This window comes from Vombatus ursinus, unplaced genomic scaffold (assembly GCF_900497805.2).
Source record: "Vombatus ursinus unplaced genomic scaffold, bare-nosed wombat genome assembly UNPS02014818.1, whole genome shotgun sequence".
NCBI lineage: Eukaryota > Metazoa > Chordata > Mammalia > Diprotodontia > Vombatidae > Vombatus > Vombatus ursinus.
In genome coordinates, this window is record NW_020954596.1 from 24839775 (window position 1) to 24858204 (window position 18430).

Sequence of the window (18430 nt, forward strand, 5' to 3'; positions counted from 1 at the left end):
TCAGACTACGGGTTATAGATCTACATTGGAGAATGAATAAATCAATGGTAAATATGCATTTATATATCACCTACTATATGCCAGAAACTGTGCTAAATGCTTTACAAATATCTCATTTGATTGGTAAAGAGAATTTTCTCCCTGGGAGGTCTTAACATCAATTATATAACAAGGATAGACTAAAATTTTTTTTAAATTTATACAATACTAGGCACTGAGGATATAAAAACCACTGTGAAACCATCTCTGACCTCAGGAAACTTACATTCTACATGGAAGATCAAACATATATGCAAATACATTAGAATTAAGCAGTAGAAGTAAGAGATAGAGTGCTAATAACCGAGGGAGTCAGAAAAGGCCTCTGCTACCTGAGCTGGTTTTTGAAAGGTTTACCTTCCAGAGTAGAGGGACCACTCATCCAAAAGCAAAGAGGCAGGAGATGTATTGTGCACGGGGGGGAAGTTTTAGCACACCAGTAAGACTTGGAAGGAGTGTGCATTAAAGGGAATAATATGAAACAAGACTAGAAAGGTAGGTGGGAACTGTATTGTGAAAGGCTCTAAATAAGCTGAGGATTTTGTAATAATAATAACTAGAATTTACATATTGCTAACTCTCTACTAAATACTTTATTCTTCCTTTTGCTCTCCCTTCTGGTTCTCTCTCCAAACCCTCAGAACCCCAGAACTCATTTTTCTTATTTAATCTCTTAATACCCTTTGAAGACATTAAGATTCTAAAAGGACACTTGACTTGTTTCTTTACTTCCCTATTTAAATGTTAGCACTACATCATTTTACAGCTTTTATGTATACAGCCAAAGAGGCTTTTAAAAAGCCCATTGTGTTTAAATGGAACTATTTGAGTAGCCTTTAAAACTATATCATTCCTGCTTTCATTGAATGGCTAATCATAGGCCAACCAAACTCTGGGGCTCATTTTTAGGTTTTGATGGCTTAGTGTAAATAGCAATTGTTTTCTATTCTGGCCACAAACTCTGAGGGTCTTCTGCTCCCTTATTGATATCTTTGGGATGGTAAATTGGGCCATCTTTGGTCTCAATTCTTACCCAGCCCTTAATCATTGAATGGATGTGGCCTTAGACTAAGACCTTAATTTTGAAAGACCAAGGTCACCCACTGCATCCTGGGCCATAGGCAGTCTTCTTGACCTTGGTCTTGCCAAGGGACTTTGATTATTCTGGAGGATAGGGAGAAACTCATATTTTGTCCAGCTCTGCCTCACTCAAATCCAGCTTACTAAATCAAGACATCATGATGTCTCATGCTCATGATGTCATTGGTTGTTTTCCAGAAGAATGAACGACAATATAACAGTCAAATGTCATGGAAATCATGACATTCACCTTTCTTAAACCAGAATTTGAATATTAAGCATACATCAATCAGTCAATAAACCTTTTTAAACTCTTACTATATTCCAGACACTGTGCTAAGCTGGGGGCACAAAAAAAAAAGACAGAAGACAGTTAACTACCCTAAAAAAAAGCTCACAGTGTAATGAGGGAGGGGGGAGACAACGTGCAAAAACCTATGTTGTGAATCAATTGGAGATTATTAACAAAGGGAAGACATTAAATTAAAGGGGACTGGGAAAGGCTTCCTGTAGAAGGTAGTCCCTTAGCTGGAACTTGAAGGAACCCAGGGAAGGTAGGAGGAGACGAGGAAGAAGAGCATTCCAGGCAGGGGGACAGCCTATGAAAATGCCCTGAGTTGGGAGATGGGATATTTTGCTCACAGAATAAAAAGGAGGCCAGTGTCACTGGATCAAAGAGTATTTTGGGGGACTGTAAGGTATAAGAAAACTAGAAAGATGAGTGAAGACTAGGTTATAAAGAGTTTTGAGAGCCAAACAGAGGATTTTCTGTTTGATTGCACAATTTCAGAGTTTGACAGAGGCTATCCATCCCAAAGAATAGCTAAAAAGGGTGACTTCTATAAATACCTAACAAGTAATCATCCAGCCTTTGTTTGAAGACTTCCAGTGAAAGGAAAACCTCTGCCTAAAGAGACAGCCCTTTCCACTTTGGGAACATCTATTTGTCAGGACAAATTTGTCTTATAGAAGAGCTAAATCTGCCTCATCAATTTCTGTCCATTGCTACTGATTCTTCACAATAGAGTCAAGCAGAAAAAATCTTATTCCTGTTTATACTGATGGGGCTGATGGGGCAATGGGACCCTTAAAACGCAAAAGTCCATGAACTTTGACACAAATTTCAACAATAAAATCCCTGGTGTTTCCTTGAGGCATCCAGCCCATCCCAGTATAATACTTTTAACTGTCATTTCATTGTGGCCTTCATTGTCTGCACCTGGACCACCCTGGGCTACTTGCCACTCCTTGATCCCATCCAGATTTTCTCCTAGTCTTTCAGTATAAAAATATCAGTCCCATCCTTATCAATTACACAGATTCTTAGAATCTGACCCACTTGTATTGGCATCACAAATATGGCAGACTCACTATGAATCTCACCTACCCAACCAGTGCCATAATAAGCTCACTACTTGGACTGAAAGAAGGCTTGAGTGTTGGAATTCTTTTGATGCAGACCCACCCTATACCCTTGAATTTTGGGGTTCCTAGCACCCCTAGATCACATCAATATGATGGGACTTCAAATACTTGAACATACCTACCAATTCTGAGTTATCACACATATCTTAAGCCTTCTCTTCTGCATACTAAACATCTCTAGTTTCTTCAATAGGCAGCCAGGTGACTTAGTGGATAGAGCACTAGATCTAGAATTGGGAAGATCTAAATTCAAATCCAGCCTGAAACACTCACTGGCTGCATGACCATATGCAAATCATTTAACTTCTATTTGCCTCAGTTTCCTCATCTATAAAATGGGGATAATAATAGCATCTAACTACCAGAGTTGTTGTGAGCACAAAATGAAGTAACATTTGCAAAGTGCTTTGCAAACCTTACAGCACCGTGTAAATGCTAGCTATTATTAGTATTGTACTCAACAGTTCTTGTTATGAAATGGATCTGCTGTTGTTCCTCCTTTGTTCTCAAAGAGGACCAAAGACATGGAAAGCACGATGTCTTGTCTTACAAATGAATTGGATTTGAGACCTTCATTGACATCCTGGTTACCCTTTTCTTAATACACTTCATTAAACAAAATGCATGAGAACGGAGAGGAAGAGTTGTGAGAAATTGGTTTTTGCTAACAAAAGGCATAGTTTCCATAAGAAATATTTCTTTTCACCAAAAAGATGTATTTGGACAAAGATCACTAAGGCAGACTATGTAGTAGAGGACAACCATGTCAGATGAGGACCAGTTGAAGCAACCACGTGTATTTAGTTACCTTGGAGAAGATTCGGGTGGGAGATGCCACGAGTCACATTTAGATTTGATATTTGGAAAATTTTCCTAGAAATTGTTATTCAGTCATATCTGACTGTTTGTGAGCTCATTTGGGGCTACTACTAGAGTAGTCTACCATTTCATTCTCCTCATTTTACAGATGAGGAAATCGAGGCAAATAGGGTTAAGTGACTTGCCTTAACAGTCACACAGTGGGTGTCTAAAGTCTGGTCTTTTTGACTTCAGGCCCAGTGCTCTAACCACTTAGCCATCTAGCTGCTTCTTCCTAGCAATCAGACCTATCCAAAACTGTAATGGGCTGCCTCTGGAAGTAGTGAGTTTCCTTTCTTTAGAGATTTTCAAGTATATACTAGGTGACTATCTGTTGAACAAATTATATTGGGGATTCCTTTTTTCAGTACAAGTTGGACTAGATGCCTTTTGAGGCCTCTCAATTCTATTAATTTTTTAATTTTGTGGTGATACTTTACTACTCTTACAGCCAAAGTTTTGTCATCTGGACATAGCACATTTGTCTCAAAAACATGCAAGCACCAAAAAACAAAACAAAACAAAAACCTTTGAACATGTCTTCCCTATTTGAAAATAGCAAAATTGGCTTTTAATATGGTGGGGATGGGTGGGTGATGTTCCATAAAAACCAGGTCACAGTAGGTACAAGTACTGGTGACTTTTCTTGTAAATGTCTCATCTCAATTTCCTGTTAATCATATTTTTCTTTCTCTGCCCATAGGCTTTATTGACAAGAATAATATTTCCGTAATTCAATAGCCAGATAACAAAGCAATAATTCTTTCACATATTAAGAGGTTCAGGTAATGCTTATAGGTAGTGCATTTATGCATGGTAGATTGAATAAAGAGAAAAAAAGAAAATCCCATGTCACATTTTTTTAACAGCATGAGTGAAAGGCAAAATCAGAAAGGCAAAAGAAATCACTTTCAACTTTATTCTCTCATATGGAAACTGGAGTTCATTGTAAAATTCAGTAAAATTTTCAGGTGTCAACTGTACCAATACTGTTTTCCAACCTTCCCCACTCTTCCCTATCTCTTAAAATCCCTAGTTTTCTTGAAAGTTAAGCTCAAATGCTACCTCAGACACAAAGCTTGGCCTAATCTCTCCAGTTGCTATCTCCTTCCCTACAAAGATTGCTTTGTCTATATCCCATTTACTTATATGAGTATACGTTGTTTCCCTACTTCATTCTTAATAGAATGTCAGCTAGATGTATGCTCTTTAAAGACAGGGACTGTTTTCATTTTTATCTTTGTATCTTGTGATTTCATTGGCATAGGGAATTCCTGATGTGAAAATTCCCTCTTCCAGGGAAGATCTGCAACCACTCTGCTTGGTGATCTGGGAGAGTTATCTGGAGCACTGAGAGGTTAAACATCTTGGTCGTGGGTCACACAGTCAGTGTATGTCTGAAGAAGGTTTTAAACCCAGGACATACTGCCTGTATTTAGGATTAAGGTTTTAAATAAATGTGAAGTATTCTCCTGTTCAAATGTATACTACTGTAATATGGGTAGTGTGGGACAGAGAGGAGAAAAAGTCTTAGTGATCCTGGAGGGAATAAATTTGAGTCTGAGAAGTTCCAATTTGAGTTATCTAATGCAACCTTTTTAAAAAGTTCTTTAAACAAAATGCTCTGTCAAACTGAATTGAATGTTGGGATATGAGTATTTCGTAAAAATACATGAGAACTCAGTAAAATAAAGTTGTAAGATTTCATGTATTTAGACAGCATCTGGTACATTCTTCTCATTTTACATGCAGCATTCCTTCTGGATTCTCCCTACTCCCTCTTGAGGTGACAGTCTGCAAAGAGTGATTTCCTACTCCTCCACTTAGGGTTCTGAAGGTACACTTGAGTGGCTGGAGTTTTCTAGTACTATTTATTCATAAGGCCCCATCTGGTGATCTTCAGTTAGCCAGTGATTATCAATTAGCCAGCAAGAGTTAATTAGTTTTATAAAGATTTTTTTTTTTACTGATGTGTTATATTAAGAATAGGTGGTATTAAACATTTCTCACAAATTAAAATATGGCCACACATATTTCTGTAATTCAATAGCCAGATAGCAAAGTAATGATTCTTTCATGTATTTAGAGCTTTGGAAAATGCTTATAGATAGTACATTTATGCATGCTAGATTTGATGAGGAGAGAAAAAGAAAATCCAAACCCATGTCACAAGGTCCAGGAGGCTAGTAAACTCAAACTTAGAGAGTATATGTGGTTGAAGGGTAACTCATATTTCCTAGTTACTGGAAATTCTTTTGTTCCCTCATAGAATCCTCATGAAGTACTCTTTGGCTACAGTTCTCAATTGACTCCAAGGGATAGTGCCTTTATAGAGTCTCAAAGTTGCCTTTCTTTTCTTTTTTTTTTTTTTAGTGAGGCAATCGGGGTTAAGTGACTTACCCAAGGTCACACAGCTGGTACAAGTCAAGTCTTTGGTCTGAGGCCAGATTTGAACTCAGGTCCTCCTGACTTCAGGGCTGGTGCTCTACCCACTGCACCACCTAGCTGCCCCCTCAAAGTTGCCTTTCTTTACTGTGACTAGTGTTTCCATGGTGTGGCTCTCAGTTCTATATTCGAACAATGCCATTGATCACTGCTGCTTCAGGGATATTCCTCCTGATGCCAATGGGAAGTCCAAATATTTTGACCTTTCGAGGTTTTTTCTGGTCAAAGGTGGAGGTAAAAAAAAAAGTGAAAACTCATTCTTCCTTGCTCCCTAAGGGCCATTCTTTTAACCACCACCAGACTGTTGTTGGAATACTCCTTTTGGAAATCTGCTCCTATATTATACACAGGTCTAAACATGTATGTATCTGATTCTTTCAACCATTCACAATGAGTTTCTTATATAGGATATTCTGATTTTTTCCAATGATCAAAGTATTTTACTCCTCCCAAATTAACTTCTCATCTAGTTTACACCTTTAATCAATCTTTGTTTGATCGATTGATTGATTTAATATAGAAATCTAGGCTCTCTGCAGATAAGAAAACTGAAGCCCAAGGAAGTGAAATGATTTGTCCAAAGTCATACAGGGTTGTTTTGAGGATCGAATGAGATAATATACATCAAGTGTAGAGCATTGTGCCTAACACATAGTAGGAGCAGTATAAATGTTAACTATATTAATAATAATAATAATAGTAAGACCACTTCAGGTAAGAAGTTAAGGGCTTCAGGCCTCAATGCAGCCACTGATGAAATAAAGCTGAGAGGTAGAACAAGACGAAGACAAGGAGAGCATGATGTTGAAACAAGTCTTATAGAGTCTAGGCCTCGAGGCTGCAGGTTCACCACCCCTGCTGTAGAGGATTCCATCCCTGGATCCCCCAACTAGAGTACAATTCTGTTCACATAGTAGGAGCTTAATAAGTGTTTGTTGAATTGAACTGACAAAGAAGACAGCAGATACCTAAGCCCTGACTCAGAAAATCTTAAGTGTAATTCATTCATTTAAAAACTAGTATTAATCTCCTATTATGTAGAGATACAACATTTAGATAGGAAATGTTGCTTCTCTGTATGTAGCTTACACTGAAAATCTCATTTATTGAAAATTTGACAATGTCATAACTGCTACAGAAATCTCCTTCCTCCATTGTTGGAAGTTGGAGGAAGAGCTGGTGTTGGCCGTGTCCCCACAGCAAAAAGAAGCCAGAAGCTATCTCTCCATGCTGCTTGTAGCCCACAGAGTAGGGAGCTTTTCTTGTTTCAGTTTGCCAATGATCTTTGACACAGCTTCCTGTCACCAGGCTATTACGGGATTGACCAGGAGCCACTAGTCCTGGTGGTCCTTTAGCAAGAGGCCAGAGCATGTGGCTCCCAGTAAGGGACAAGGGTACAGATCCATGGCCATGCATGCTGCGTGGCTCTCATTACCTAACAGTATATTCATGATGTGTCTCTGTTACAGGTTTCTTGAAGATATCCTAGCTTCCTACAAGGTACAGCTCATGTGCTATTTCCTATGGGTGACCTTTCCTGGGCCTCTTTGTTGCAAATGCTCATTCCTTCATCCTCCAATTGACATGTATATATTTAACTGTTGAAACGTTGTATTTCTCCCCTCAATGCACAGTAGAATGTAAGTTTGTTGAGGGCAGGGACTTTTATTTTCAACTTTATATCTCTAGCACCCAGCACTGTGCCTTCCTTACTAAATTCTTGTTGGATTGGATTGGAGTCAGGGTCTTTATTACATTTAGCTTTTGAATCCTTAGGCCTAGCATGGTGTCTTGCACTTGGTAAATAAACACTTAGTAAAATATTTATTTGCGGGGCAGTTAAGTGGCACAGTGGATAGAGCACTGGCCATGGAGTCAGGAGGACCTGAGTTCAAATCTGGCCTCAGACACTTGACACTTGTGTGACCCTGGGCAAGTCACAGAACCCTATTGCCTAACCTCCCCACACCAAATTTATTTGAATGAATCCAGAGCATCATAGATTGAATGCTAAAAAGGACCTTAGAGGCCATCATGCCCATTACCCTCATTTTACAGATGAGGAAACTGAGGTTTGGAAAGTTTAAATGATTTTCACAGCTAGTAATTATCAAGGGGAGGATTTGGACCCCCATTCTTGCTGGCTTGAAATCCAGAATTCTTTTTATTCTATCACACTGCCTCACTGTCAGCTCTCATTGCCAGATTTTTCCCTTATTTATTTTTCTACTATTTCAAATGATGCAGTTCTTTTTTTTTCAAAATCCTCTTTTATGTTTTTCCTTTCAAGTCTTTTTAGATCACATTAAACCTCCCATTAGATATTCTAAGAATTCTTTTTACATATAAATGGATTTTGAATGACTGTGTGTGTGTGTATGTATGTGTGTGTGTGTTTCCTTGAGCTGTGCTGTGCATGTTCTCCCCTTGACAGGACACTTGCTTCTCCTTGGTAGAGCAGCATCAGGAAGGTGTGTACACCTGTATCTTGTCTCCTGCAGTCCTGATGGGCCAGGCTGTTTTACACAGGCTCCTCTTGCTTTATTCCTCTTTTTTCACGGCACCTGGCAGCCAAGCTCACTAATGCCCTCTTGCCCTTGTGACTTTACTCATATTGGTCCCCAGGCCTAGAAGACGTCCTCTTTGCCCCCACTTCTAGCTCGGTATCATCCTCAGCCTTCAAAGGCCACCTCCACCATAGAGCATTTCCTTGTCTTCTCCAGCTGCCCCTCACCTAATCTCATTACGCTTTGGGCTCCTCCTATGGGATGATTATATTTTAATTTATATACCTTTAGTGCTTTCCCTCTGAGATTATCTTCCACTTACACTGTATATATCTTGAACGTACGTAAGTATATTCGTGTTCTTGTCTCTCCCAAATGCTCTTGCTGTACAAATGCTTGTTCCTCTTCCCCTTCTTATTAGAATCTGAGCTCCTTGAGGGTCAAGACTTTGTTTTTGCAATTTCTTTTGTCCTCAATGCTTAGGACAGCGCCTGGTACACAAGTAAGTGCTCAGTCAATACCTGTGGACTCACTGTGTGTCTCATCTCCCCAAATAGATCTGAAGCAAGTCTTTTGGATGTGGGTGGCAGAACAGCAACTAGTACTCAAGTGTCCTGACTCTGCAACCCACGGGTTTTTCCTCCTAAAATTCATACACCCCCTCATAGCTACACAAAACCATTTTTTCTCATCATGATATAGAATTGACCCCATCAAAGGTTATACCAATGAAGGAGAAGCTCTTGTAGGTCAGGCCAGAAGATGAGTCTTCCTGACTCCAGGCCTGGTGCTCAATCTACTGTGTCATCTTTTTGTCACAACTCATTAAACTATCTACTAAGGTATTTGGATGGGTTGTTATTTGCACTAATAGTAATAATAAAAATATTAATAATAGCAAACATTTATACAGAGTTTCAAAGTTTGCTAAGTGCTTTATATCATTTCATTTGATCCTCACAGCTCTGGGAGGTAGCTGCTATAATCATCCCCATTTTATAGATAGGGAAACTGAGACTGATAGAGGTTGTGACTTGCCCAAGATTACACAGCTGGAAAATATCTGAAGTTGGATTCAAATTCAAGTCTTCATGACTCCAGGCCCAGCACTCTGTCCACTGTGCCATGTAGATGCCTAAAATAAATGTAAAAATAAAATAAAATAAAATAAAATAATAATCATGGATCCTTAAAATATTAAGTAAGGTTATACAAAACTAGGAATGAAAAGAAAGTTTTTTGCCATTTTTTTTAAATCTTAAAACTGTTAAGTGTTTTCCAGGATAATAAATTTAAAGATACCTTAGAAGTCATCTAGTCCAAGAACCTCGTTTTACAGGTGAGGAAACTGAGGTCCAGAGGGATTATTAGTTGACTTGGCCAAGGTCACCCAGGGAGTGTTATCTCATATATTGAAGACATTCAAGCAAAACGTAATAAAAGCAAGCTAGTAATAATGAAGTCAGTATAGCTCAGCCAAAAAAAAAAAAAGCCAGGTATGTTAGAATGCAATTAGACATTGACAGGAGCCTCAGGGAACAGGAGCCAAAAGATGTTTTGGAAGACAGGGGAGAGATACCAAAACAAAGAAGGTGTCACAGATTTGCAGTGGGAAAAGCATTTGCATGTGAAGTCATTCTAAGAAGCATTTACCAGGAGATTTCATATAGCATAAAAGTACTTGAAGACATAAACATAAAAGAAGAAGTTTATTTGTTTTTTTTATTTTTAAGGAATGCATAGTGTGGAGCAATGAGGAGTGGGGGTGGGGAATAAGAAAATCTCCTAGAAGTGAGAACTGATTTCAATCCAACTGAATAAATAACTTCATAATTGCCTATATCATGCACGATACTGCTGTGTGCCTAGGAATCCCCCAAGATTTAAAAATGACCCAGGCCCGAACCCTGAGGGGCTGAGAATTGACTTGTCCTTAGATTCTGGCTTGACCACCAGCTCCTTGTATGACCTGGGGTCAAAGGAACTGGAAGAGTTCCTATAAAGTCATCAAGATAGCTTTGATTTTATAGATAAGGAAATGGAGGAAGACTCCAAGATTTCACCGGTGTGCCCAGGGTCCCACAGACAGTGGGAGCAGAGCAGAGCTGGGAATCAAGCCCGGAGTCTGGGACTTTGAAAGCTCTTTCTAGTCCTGCCTTCGGTGCTCTGGGCCCGGGGGGGTGCTAGAGCCAGCTCCCACCAGCTCCGCTTGAGAGCCAATTGTTAAATTTTTATTTTGAGCATTTACACATCTCAGTTCAGTAACAGTTATAAATCAGGGCTTGTCTGATTGATTGATTGATTTTTTGCTAATTGTCTAGGCTTAAGAAAGTGATGGAGAAAATGTTAATAGTGCAGTTTAAATGTAAAGTGTGTCTGGGGACATTTTTTCCCCCTAAAGAGCCACAGTTGTTAAAACACCAGCACACTCTGGGCGTCTGTTTCCTCTGGGGAATGAGAGGGCTAGTATCTAAATTCCTTTCCATTTCAGGATTCTGTGAAAACAACTGGAGAAGAATTTAGAGATCTAATTGAAACCCTTCCTTTAACCACTGAGCCCTAGAGAAGAAAAGTTACTTATTACACAGTCACAGTTAGGAATTGACAGGGCCTGGATTGGAACCTGAGTCTTCAGAGCGTGACACTTTACAGATATATTGATATAAGCCATCCTGGGTAAGCATCAAAATAGCACATATTGACCTAAAGCCATTAGTGTTGGGATTGGCCTCGTTGGTCCAAAATGTTGGCCATGTTGACCATGGTGCTAAGACAGCTCCAGATTCTGGTATTAGGAACTGGAAAAGCCTCAGTATGAAACAATCTAATGTAAGTCAATTTAATTCAATTAAATAAACATTTGTTCAATACTACTATGTGCTAAGTGCGCTGTGCTAAGTGCTGAGGATACATATCAGAAAAATAAAGGCAGTTCCTGCCCTTGAGAACTTTACAATCTAATGGGAGAAGACAAAGAAGGCAGGAAAGAGAGGGGAGGACACCAAGGGTAGCTGGTGAGCTGGCATCTTGTTCAGTGGAGTTGAAACCAGGCAGATGCAAAGTGGAGTGAGCTAGAAGTCCAATTTCTGCCCTCTATTAAGAAAGGCTTTGGGAAGAGTTTGGTACTCTACCCTCCCACCTTCCAATCAGGGGAGAGGAGATGGAGGGAGATGGTATCTGAGAATCTTGTTCTGTGCATTTGAAACCCAAGCAGAGGAGCAGATGCAAAGTGGATGACTGATCTTTGCTCCCCATATTTATTTATACAAGGATGGGCATTGCGAGGAGGAGAAACCTTTATGAAGCGTCACTTCCACAGTTCGAGGGGAAGCCATAGATGTAGAACAGTTTCTTCAAACGTCCTAGCTACACAATTATTCCCTGGGCTTACCCTTCTGAATGGTCGTCCAAGCTCCCCTTGAGCAATCCTCAAACTACAGAGTACTGTTAGAGCTAGTAGGGACTTCAAGCATTTAGCCCAATCTCCCTATTTGACAGATGACTCCTTCCCAACCCTCCTTTCTTCCCTCCTTGTGGCTTGTTATATCAGTTGATTTTCAGAGTCATGAGTTCAGTCAAGGCATAGAGGAGTTAGTTTGGTGGTAACCCATGACCTTTCACCATATCCTTGGCAAATTGTGCTGGGGTAAGAACAGGGCAAGAGGGCATGTATAAAGCAGCCCAGCCCAGTAACACTGCTGGAAAGAGAATCTCAAAGTACACGTCTTCCTGTTGTTCCTCTCCCAGGCCCAGCTGAATTTCTTGTCAAGGAGAAAACATGAATGACCCAAGGATTTTGCACACACAAAACGGAATGTTCATCTTAAAAAACCTACTTGTATGAAAAAGAAATTTTTAGAAACATTTAATAGGAGATTTAATATTGCCTAAAAGTTCTTGAAAGCATAAATATAAAAGATCAGGTTGGATTTTTTTCAGAGTACATAGTTTAGAGCAATAGAAAAGCAAATAATAGAAATTGCTCCCCTTTCTATATTGCTTTAAGGTTTAAGGATAACATGTTTATAGGTCACTTTAAAATTTGAAAAGCACTTTACGTATGTTGTCTTATTTGTACTTCACAACAGCATAAGTTTTATTATCCCATTTTACAGGTAAAGAAACCACCACCCAGAAACTTTGCCCATGGTCACACAGCTAATAAGTGTTATGGTTGAGACTCTAATTTAGATCTTTCTGAGTCCTAGGTACTAAGAATTATTATCACCACTTTACAGTTGAGACTCAAAGGGGTCACCCAACCTTGCTCAGATCCTAAGGCTGATAAGCCTGAGAATCAGGGTTCAAATTCAAGTCTTCTAACTCTCTAACATTAGTCTGTCTTGTTACTGTTGTTCAGTTGTTTCAGTCATGTCTGACTTTTTGTGACCCCCATGTTGGGGTCACAGACCCTAGAGTGGTTTGCCATTTCCTTCTCCAGCTCATTTTACAGATGAGGAAACTGAGACAAACAGGGTTAAGTGCCTTGCCCAGGGTCACACAGCTAGTAAGCGCATGAGGTCAGATTTGAACTCAGGAAAATGAGTCTTCCTGACTCCAGGCCTGGAACTCTGTCCACTGAATCATCTAGCTGCCTCTTCTGGAAATACCAATTCTCTCAATACATGTCTCTCTTGTCAATACCAATTCTCCCAGTACTTAGAACCAATTTCAGTTCAATTGACCAAGTATTCCTAAATACCAATAATGTACAAGGCTCTAAAGTAGATTTGAGGATGCTCCTTAAGGATACCAGTGGATACAGGATCCCATCAATGTGGACATTTTCTCTACTGGTTCAGATCGCTAAAAAACTGTCTATGTCATGCATTGGATACCTTAGAGCTTGAAGGCACTTAAAGGCCATTGAATTCAAAGCCTTCATTTTCTTTTCTTTCTTTCTTTTTTTTTTTTAGGCAATTGGGGTTAAGTGACTTGCCCAAGGTCACACAGCTAGTAAATGTCAAGTGTTTGGTCTGAGGCCAGATTTGAACTCAGGTCTTCCTGACTCCAGGGTCGATGCTCTATCGACTGCGCCACCTCGATACCTTCATTTTCAGCTGAGGAAACTGACATATTAGAGAGATCAAGAGGCTTGACCAAGACCACATAGGCAGTAAGTAGCATGCCATGTTTTTTCCATTTCAAGTTGCTGCTCCTCTCCCTGTACAGTAGTTTCCAAAATATGATCTTTTTCCTCCTCCTATTCAAATCTGAATTAAATATGACACAATCTCTGTCCCTCTGGTGTTACTCCTAAAGAATGGCAAGGGATGCAAAGGACTCATGGATGTAAAAGTTAAGGCAATTGAACCATCCTGGACAATTGCCCACGCAGGCATCACGCGCTGCCATGTGGAGCATATCAAGATGAATAAGACCAGTTCTCTGCCCTAGAAGTACTTGTAATAATAATGATGTTAATTATAACTCACATTTATAAATGCTTAAAGACTGGCACAGCATTTTAAATATAATAATAGTCAGTATTTATATTGTGCTGAGAATTGCAAGGCACTTCACAAATTTTATCCTTGCAATAACCTTGTGAGGTACATGCTCTTATTATTCCCATTTTACAGATGAGAAAACCAAGGTTGAGAGACTAGATGACTATAGTTTTCTAGGGGTAATGAAACTTGTACACAAATAGCCCTAACACAAGGCAGAATGGAAGAGTGTTAAAGGAATAGTACAAAGTTGAGAGTCGGGTCAGACAGGGAGAAATCACTTGTGGCCAGAAGAACAAAGGGGTATTTCTCCAAGTTACATTCATATAGACCAAGAGGAAATTTTCATAAACAAAGGAAACCACTCCACCTAAAGTAAATGAAACATGTATTATAAAGGCTCCTCATTTTCCTGATAAAGGCTTTTTTGTTTAAAAAAAATCACAAAAATAATGCCAAAGTCTTATTTGTTTTTCAGTCGATAATTATTCCAAGGATGGCATTCCAATCAGAGGAAGAAGTCATGCCTGGAAGTTGTGTGTCATATTTTCAGCAAAGAGGATTTTCAGCACTTTCTTTCTGAAAAGCTATGCAATGCCAGGAACACCATTCACAGACTTCAAAGGGACCTATAAAAGGACCTAATAACATGCTCACAGGAGGGCTTCCTGTCTGAGGCTTGGTTTTGCAAGCTGAGAATTTGAAAATGACCCTGAAAAGGCTGACAAGCCATCTTGCTCTACCCTCATCAAACTGAAAATTCATGGGGATTATGAGAACATCTATAGAGTATGTCATGGACCTTAAGGTTATATAAACTCGAAGGGCAGGAATAATGCTTGTCATGTATATGTCAAATACTTGCTATGAGATTTACACATATTATCTTATGTTACCAGTCAGTCAATGAACAATTATTAAGTACCTACTGTGTGCCAAGTACCATGCTAAGCTCTGGGGATACAAAAAGAGGCAAAAGGCAATCTTGTTTTTGAGGAGTTCACCATCTACTGGGAGAGACAACATTTGAACAACTATACAAACAAGAAATAAATAGGATAAAGTTGGAGATAAACAATACAAGGAAGGCACTGTATTAGGGGAGATTCGGAAAGGGTTCTTGCAGAAGGTGAGATTTTGAATGATTAAAGGAAGCCGGAAGAGCTTGGAGTCAGAGATGAGGAGCGAGAGACTTTAAGGTAAGGAGGACAACTCATAGAAATGCCAGGTATCAGGAATAACCCTGCGTGAACAACTGAGGAAACAAACTCCAAGAGGTTCAGTGACTCACCAATGATCACACAACTAGTAAGTTTCAGAGGTGGGATTCAAACCCAGTTGTCTTCTTATTCCAGGACCATTGTTCTTATCATTATCTCATGTTCCCTCTCAGGGAATGACCTCAAGGCTCTCCTCTGCTTCAGGTTATGTTTAGAATATTGTATCTAATTCAATGATGCCACATTTTAAGAAGGCTATTGGCCAACCGGCACAGGCTCAGAGGAGAGGGACCAAGATGATAAGGAATTGTAGACTGCCATTTGTGGTTGGAGAAGGAATTAGGGAGGTATAATCTAGAGAAGAGAAGATAGTAAGGAACATGTTTCCTGTCTTTAGGTATTCGATGGACTCGTAGTCTTATTCTTCTCGGCTCCAGGGTGAAGAATCTGAGCAGTGGTTAGAAGATAGAAAAGTAGATTTTGGCTTAGTGCAAGGAAAAAATGGCCCAAAGTGGAATGGGTCTACCTTGGGAGTCAGTAAGTTTCCCATTACTGGAGGTTTTAAGCAGAGGCTGGATGGAAGACCAATTATCAGGGGTGTTAGGTAAGAGATATCAGTTTGGTGGTAGGCTGGACTTGATGACTCCTGGATTCTCTTCCAATCCTGAGATTCTGTGAATCTATGACAGGGGTGGGGAACCTGCTGCCTTGAGGCCACATGTGGCCCTCTAGGTCCTCAAGTACAGCCCTTTGAATGAATCTACTGAATTCACTTGAGGACCTTGAGGACCACTTGAGGATTCAGTGAATCCAGTAGATTCAGCCAAAGGGCTGTACTTAAGGATCTAGAGGGCCACATGTGGCCTTGAGGCTGCAGGTTCCTCGCCTCTGGTCTATAAGATCCTTCATTCAGACAGACTCCTGCTTCCTGGTTCAGTGAGTGAAATAATCCCATTGCTCTATAAGGCAACATTCCCATATTATAAAATATAAAAATTTGTAAATAACTCTTTTACTAAGCTAGAGAGAGGTCCCCTTCCTTCCTGGTCAGTTCCAGAATCCTACTTCTCCTGCAAAGATTCTATCTAGAACTAAGCCAAATGCCCTAGCTTTGGCCCAGCTGTGACAACTGTCCTGTCCTCTTTTGCATAGGGTCAGAAATAAAACTGAGGCAAGATGCCAGACATTTCAAATAGATGATAATATGTTTGGGGAGTTTCATCATCTTCTGAAGCCAAAAAACATTCTATTTGTTTCACAAAATTGACATGCATCTACTTCATACCAGTTGGTCTTAGAGTTGCAAACATCTACCTCAAATTTGGGGGCACCTATAGAAATAGCCATGGCTAGCCCTAGCCAAAACTGTGAAGCAGGTGAAGTTTGTCTTAAGCCCAACTTTGGCACTCATTCACTGTATGACTTTAAGCAAATCATTTGTCTTCTCTGAACCTTGGTTTTTCACCTCTGCTAAATGGGAATAATGATTCCCAATATAACACTTTAAGGTTTGTAAAGCATTTTAGACATCCCATTTGATTTTAACAATAACCTTGTGAGGTAAATATTGCAAATGTCATTATCTCCATTTTATAGATGACAAAACTGAGGCTAAGAGGTTGAGTACTTTGCCCAGGTTAGTTAGTGTCAAAACTGGGATTCAAACCTAAAGCTTTCCATATGTCTAATCCACTGTCCCCACCATGCCATGAAATCAAAGGGCTGTTGGGGGAAAAGTTCTTTGTGAACTGCTATAGAAATGTGAGCTATTGTAATGACAAAGATCAAATACTCAAATAGACTTATGATCTATGATCTATAGTAGATCTATGTTCCCTCCAGCAATGCAGATTGCCACCCCTCGTGCCCATTTGGTGTGGTTCTGTCCATGGGCTCCCTCAAGTCCACACACCTTCCATGTGGTGGGCTTGCCATGGAGAGCATCTCCATAAAGGAAATGGGCCAAACAGTGCTAAGCCTTCGCCCTCAACACGTAGCAAGCTCATCTTTTTCTATGATGAGTTTCTTTGATGACATCCCCACAAGTCCAGTTCTTCCTAGCTCTGTATTGTCTTCCCAAATTAGACTGTGAGCTGCTTAAGAGCAAGGACTATCTTCTTTTTCTATTTGAGTTGCCGGTGTGTAGCACCATCCTTGGTATGTGTTGAGTTTTTTATACATCCATTCATTCATTTTTATGGGTTGTAGCCTACCCACACCCACCATGCACCTCTCTCTCACTCTTTGAGTGATAATCATTTTCAATTGCCCAGAGACTCAGCATCCCATGACTCACAGCCATATAAAACTGGTACCAGTGTGGGACGACCATGAGACATTGTGAAAATTAGCATGATGATGATGATGATGATGATGATGCTTCCTTTAAGGCCTCTACTCTATCTCAGTGATATTTCCCTCTATCCCCAAAGGTACTCAGTGACCCCATGATATCCCACAGAAGCTTAGTATTCCCCCTTTGAGTATGACTCCAAGCCTTTCCCTGTCCTTCATCAAAAGTTCTATTGTATATGACTTGTCAGATCCCTGTGTGGTTTTCTGCTAATCTGATAAATGAAGTTGACACATGCCTGAATGTATCGCTTCTTTCTAGTGAAATATTTATAATTTTTAACAGGGGCTTTTGGGAAATTATGCCTTAACCTCAAAATAATGACCCCATCAGCAAGAATTATAGGCAGATAAGTGGGGCAGATGGTTTAGGGAAGGGGCCTCTCGGATGAGAGCCAGCCCCTTGATAAGAAACCATATAAGGAAATCAGAATATAGGTGCTCATTCTCTTTTTCTCCTCTCTCTTTCATCTTATCCTGCTGTTTGTTTTCCCTCCTCTTTTCCACCCTGCTGCTTTTAGGATGCTACTGCCAGCTCATGAATTGTGAGATTACCATAGTTTTGAATATTTAGAAGCTGGCTCTCCTTCCCTAGAGTTGTCTTCAGGCTTATGGGCAGATTTAAATTTGGCCAGGGATCTGGGTGAGTTTTGTGTAGTGGAAAGAATGCTGAAGAATGCTGACATCTCAGGAGACCTGGCATCCAGACCCAGCTCTGCTTTAATAAGCTCCTTGTCACCTTGGCCAGGTCAGTTTGTCTTCCTGAACCTCAGTTTCCTCATTGATGAAATGAAAGAAGGTGCCTTTCAGCTTTAGGATGATATAATTCTTACTGTTTTCCAAAGCTCCATATATACAATATCTGTGCCAGTATATGGTTTGTAGAGAGTTTTATATGCCTAATTTAGGAAATTATAATTTTTTTTTCAAATGAGATAGGCTTCCTATACTGGGCAGCTGATTTGGACCAAATCCTTCTTGGTTTTCAAATTAGTGCCACAAAACCTTATGATGTCAGTCACTATTAATGTTTGGGATATCGTTAAGAGGTTTA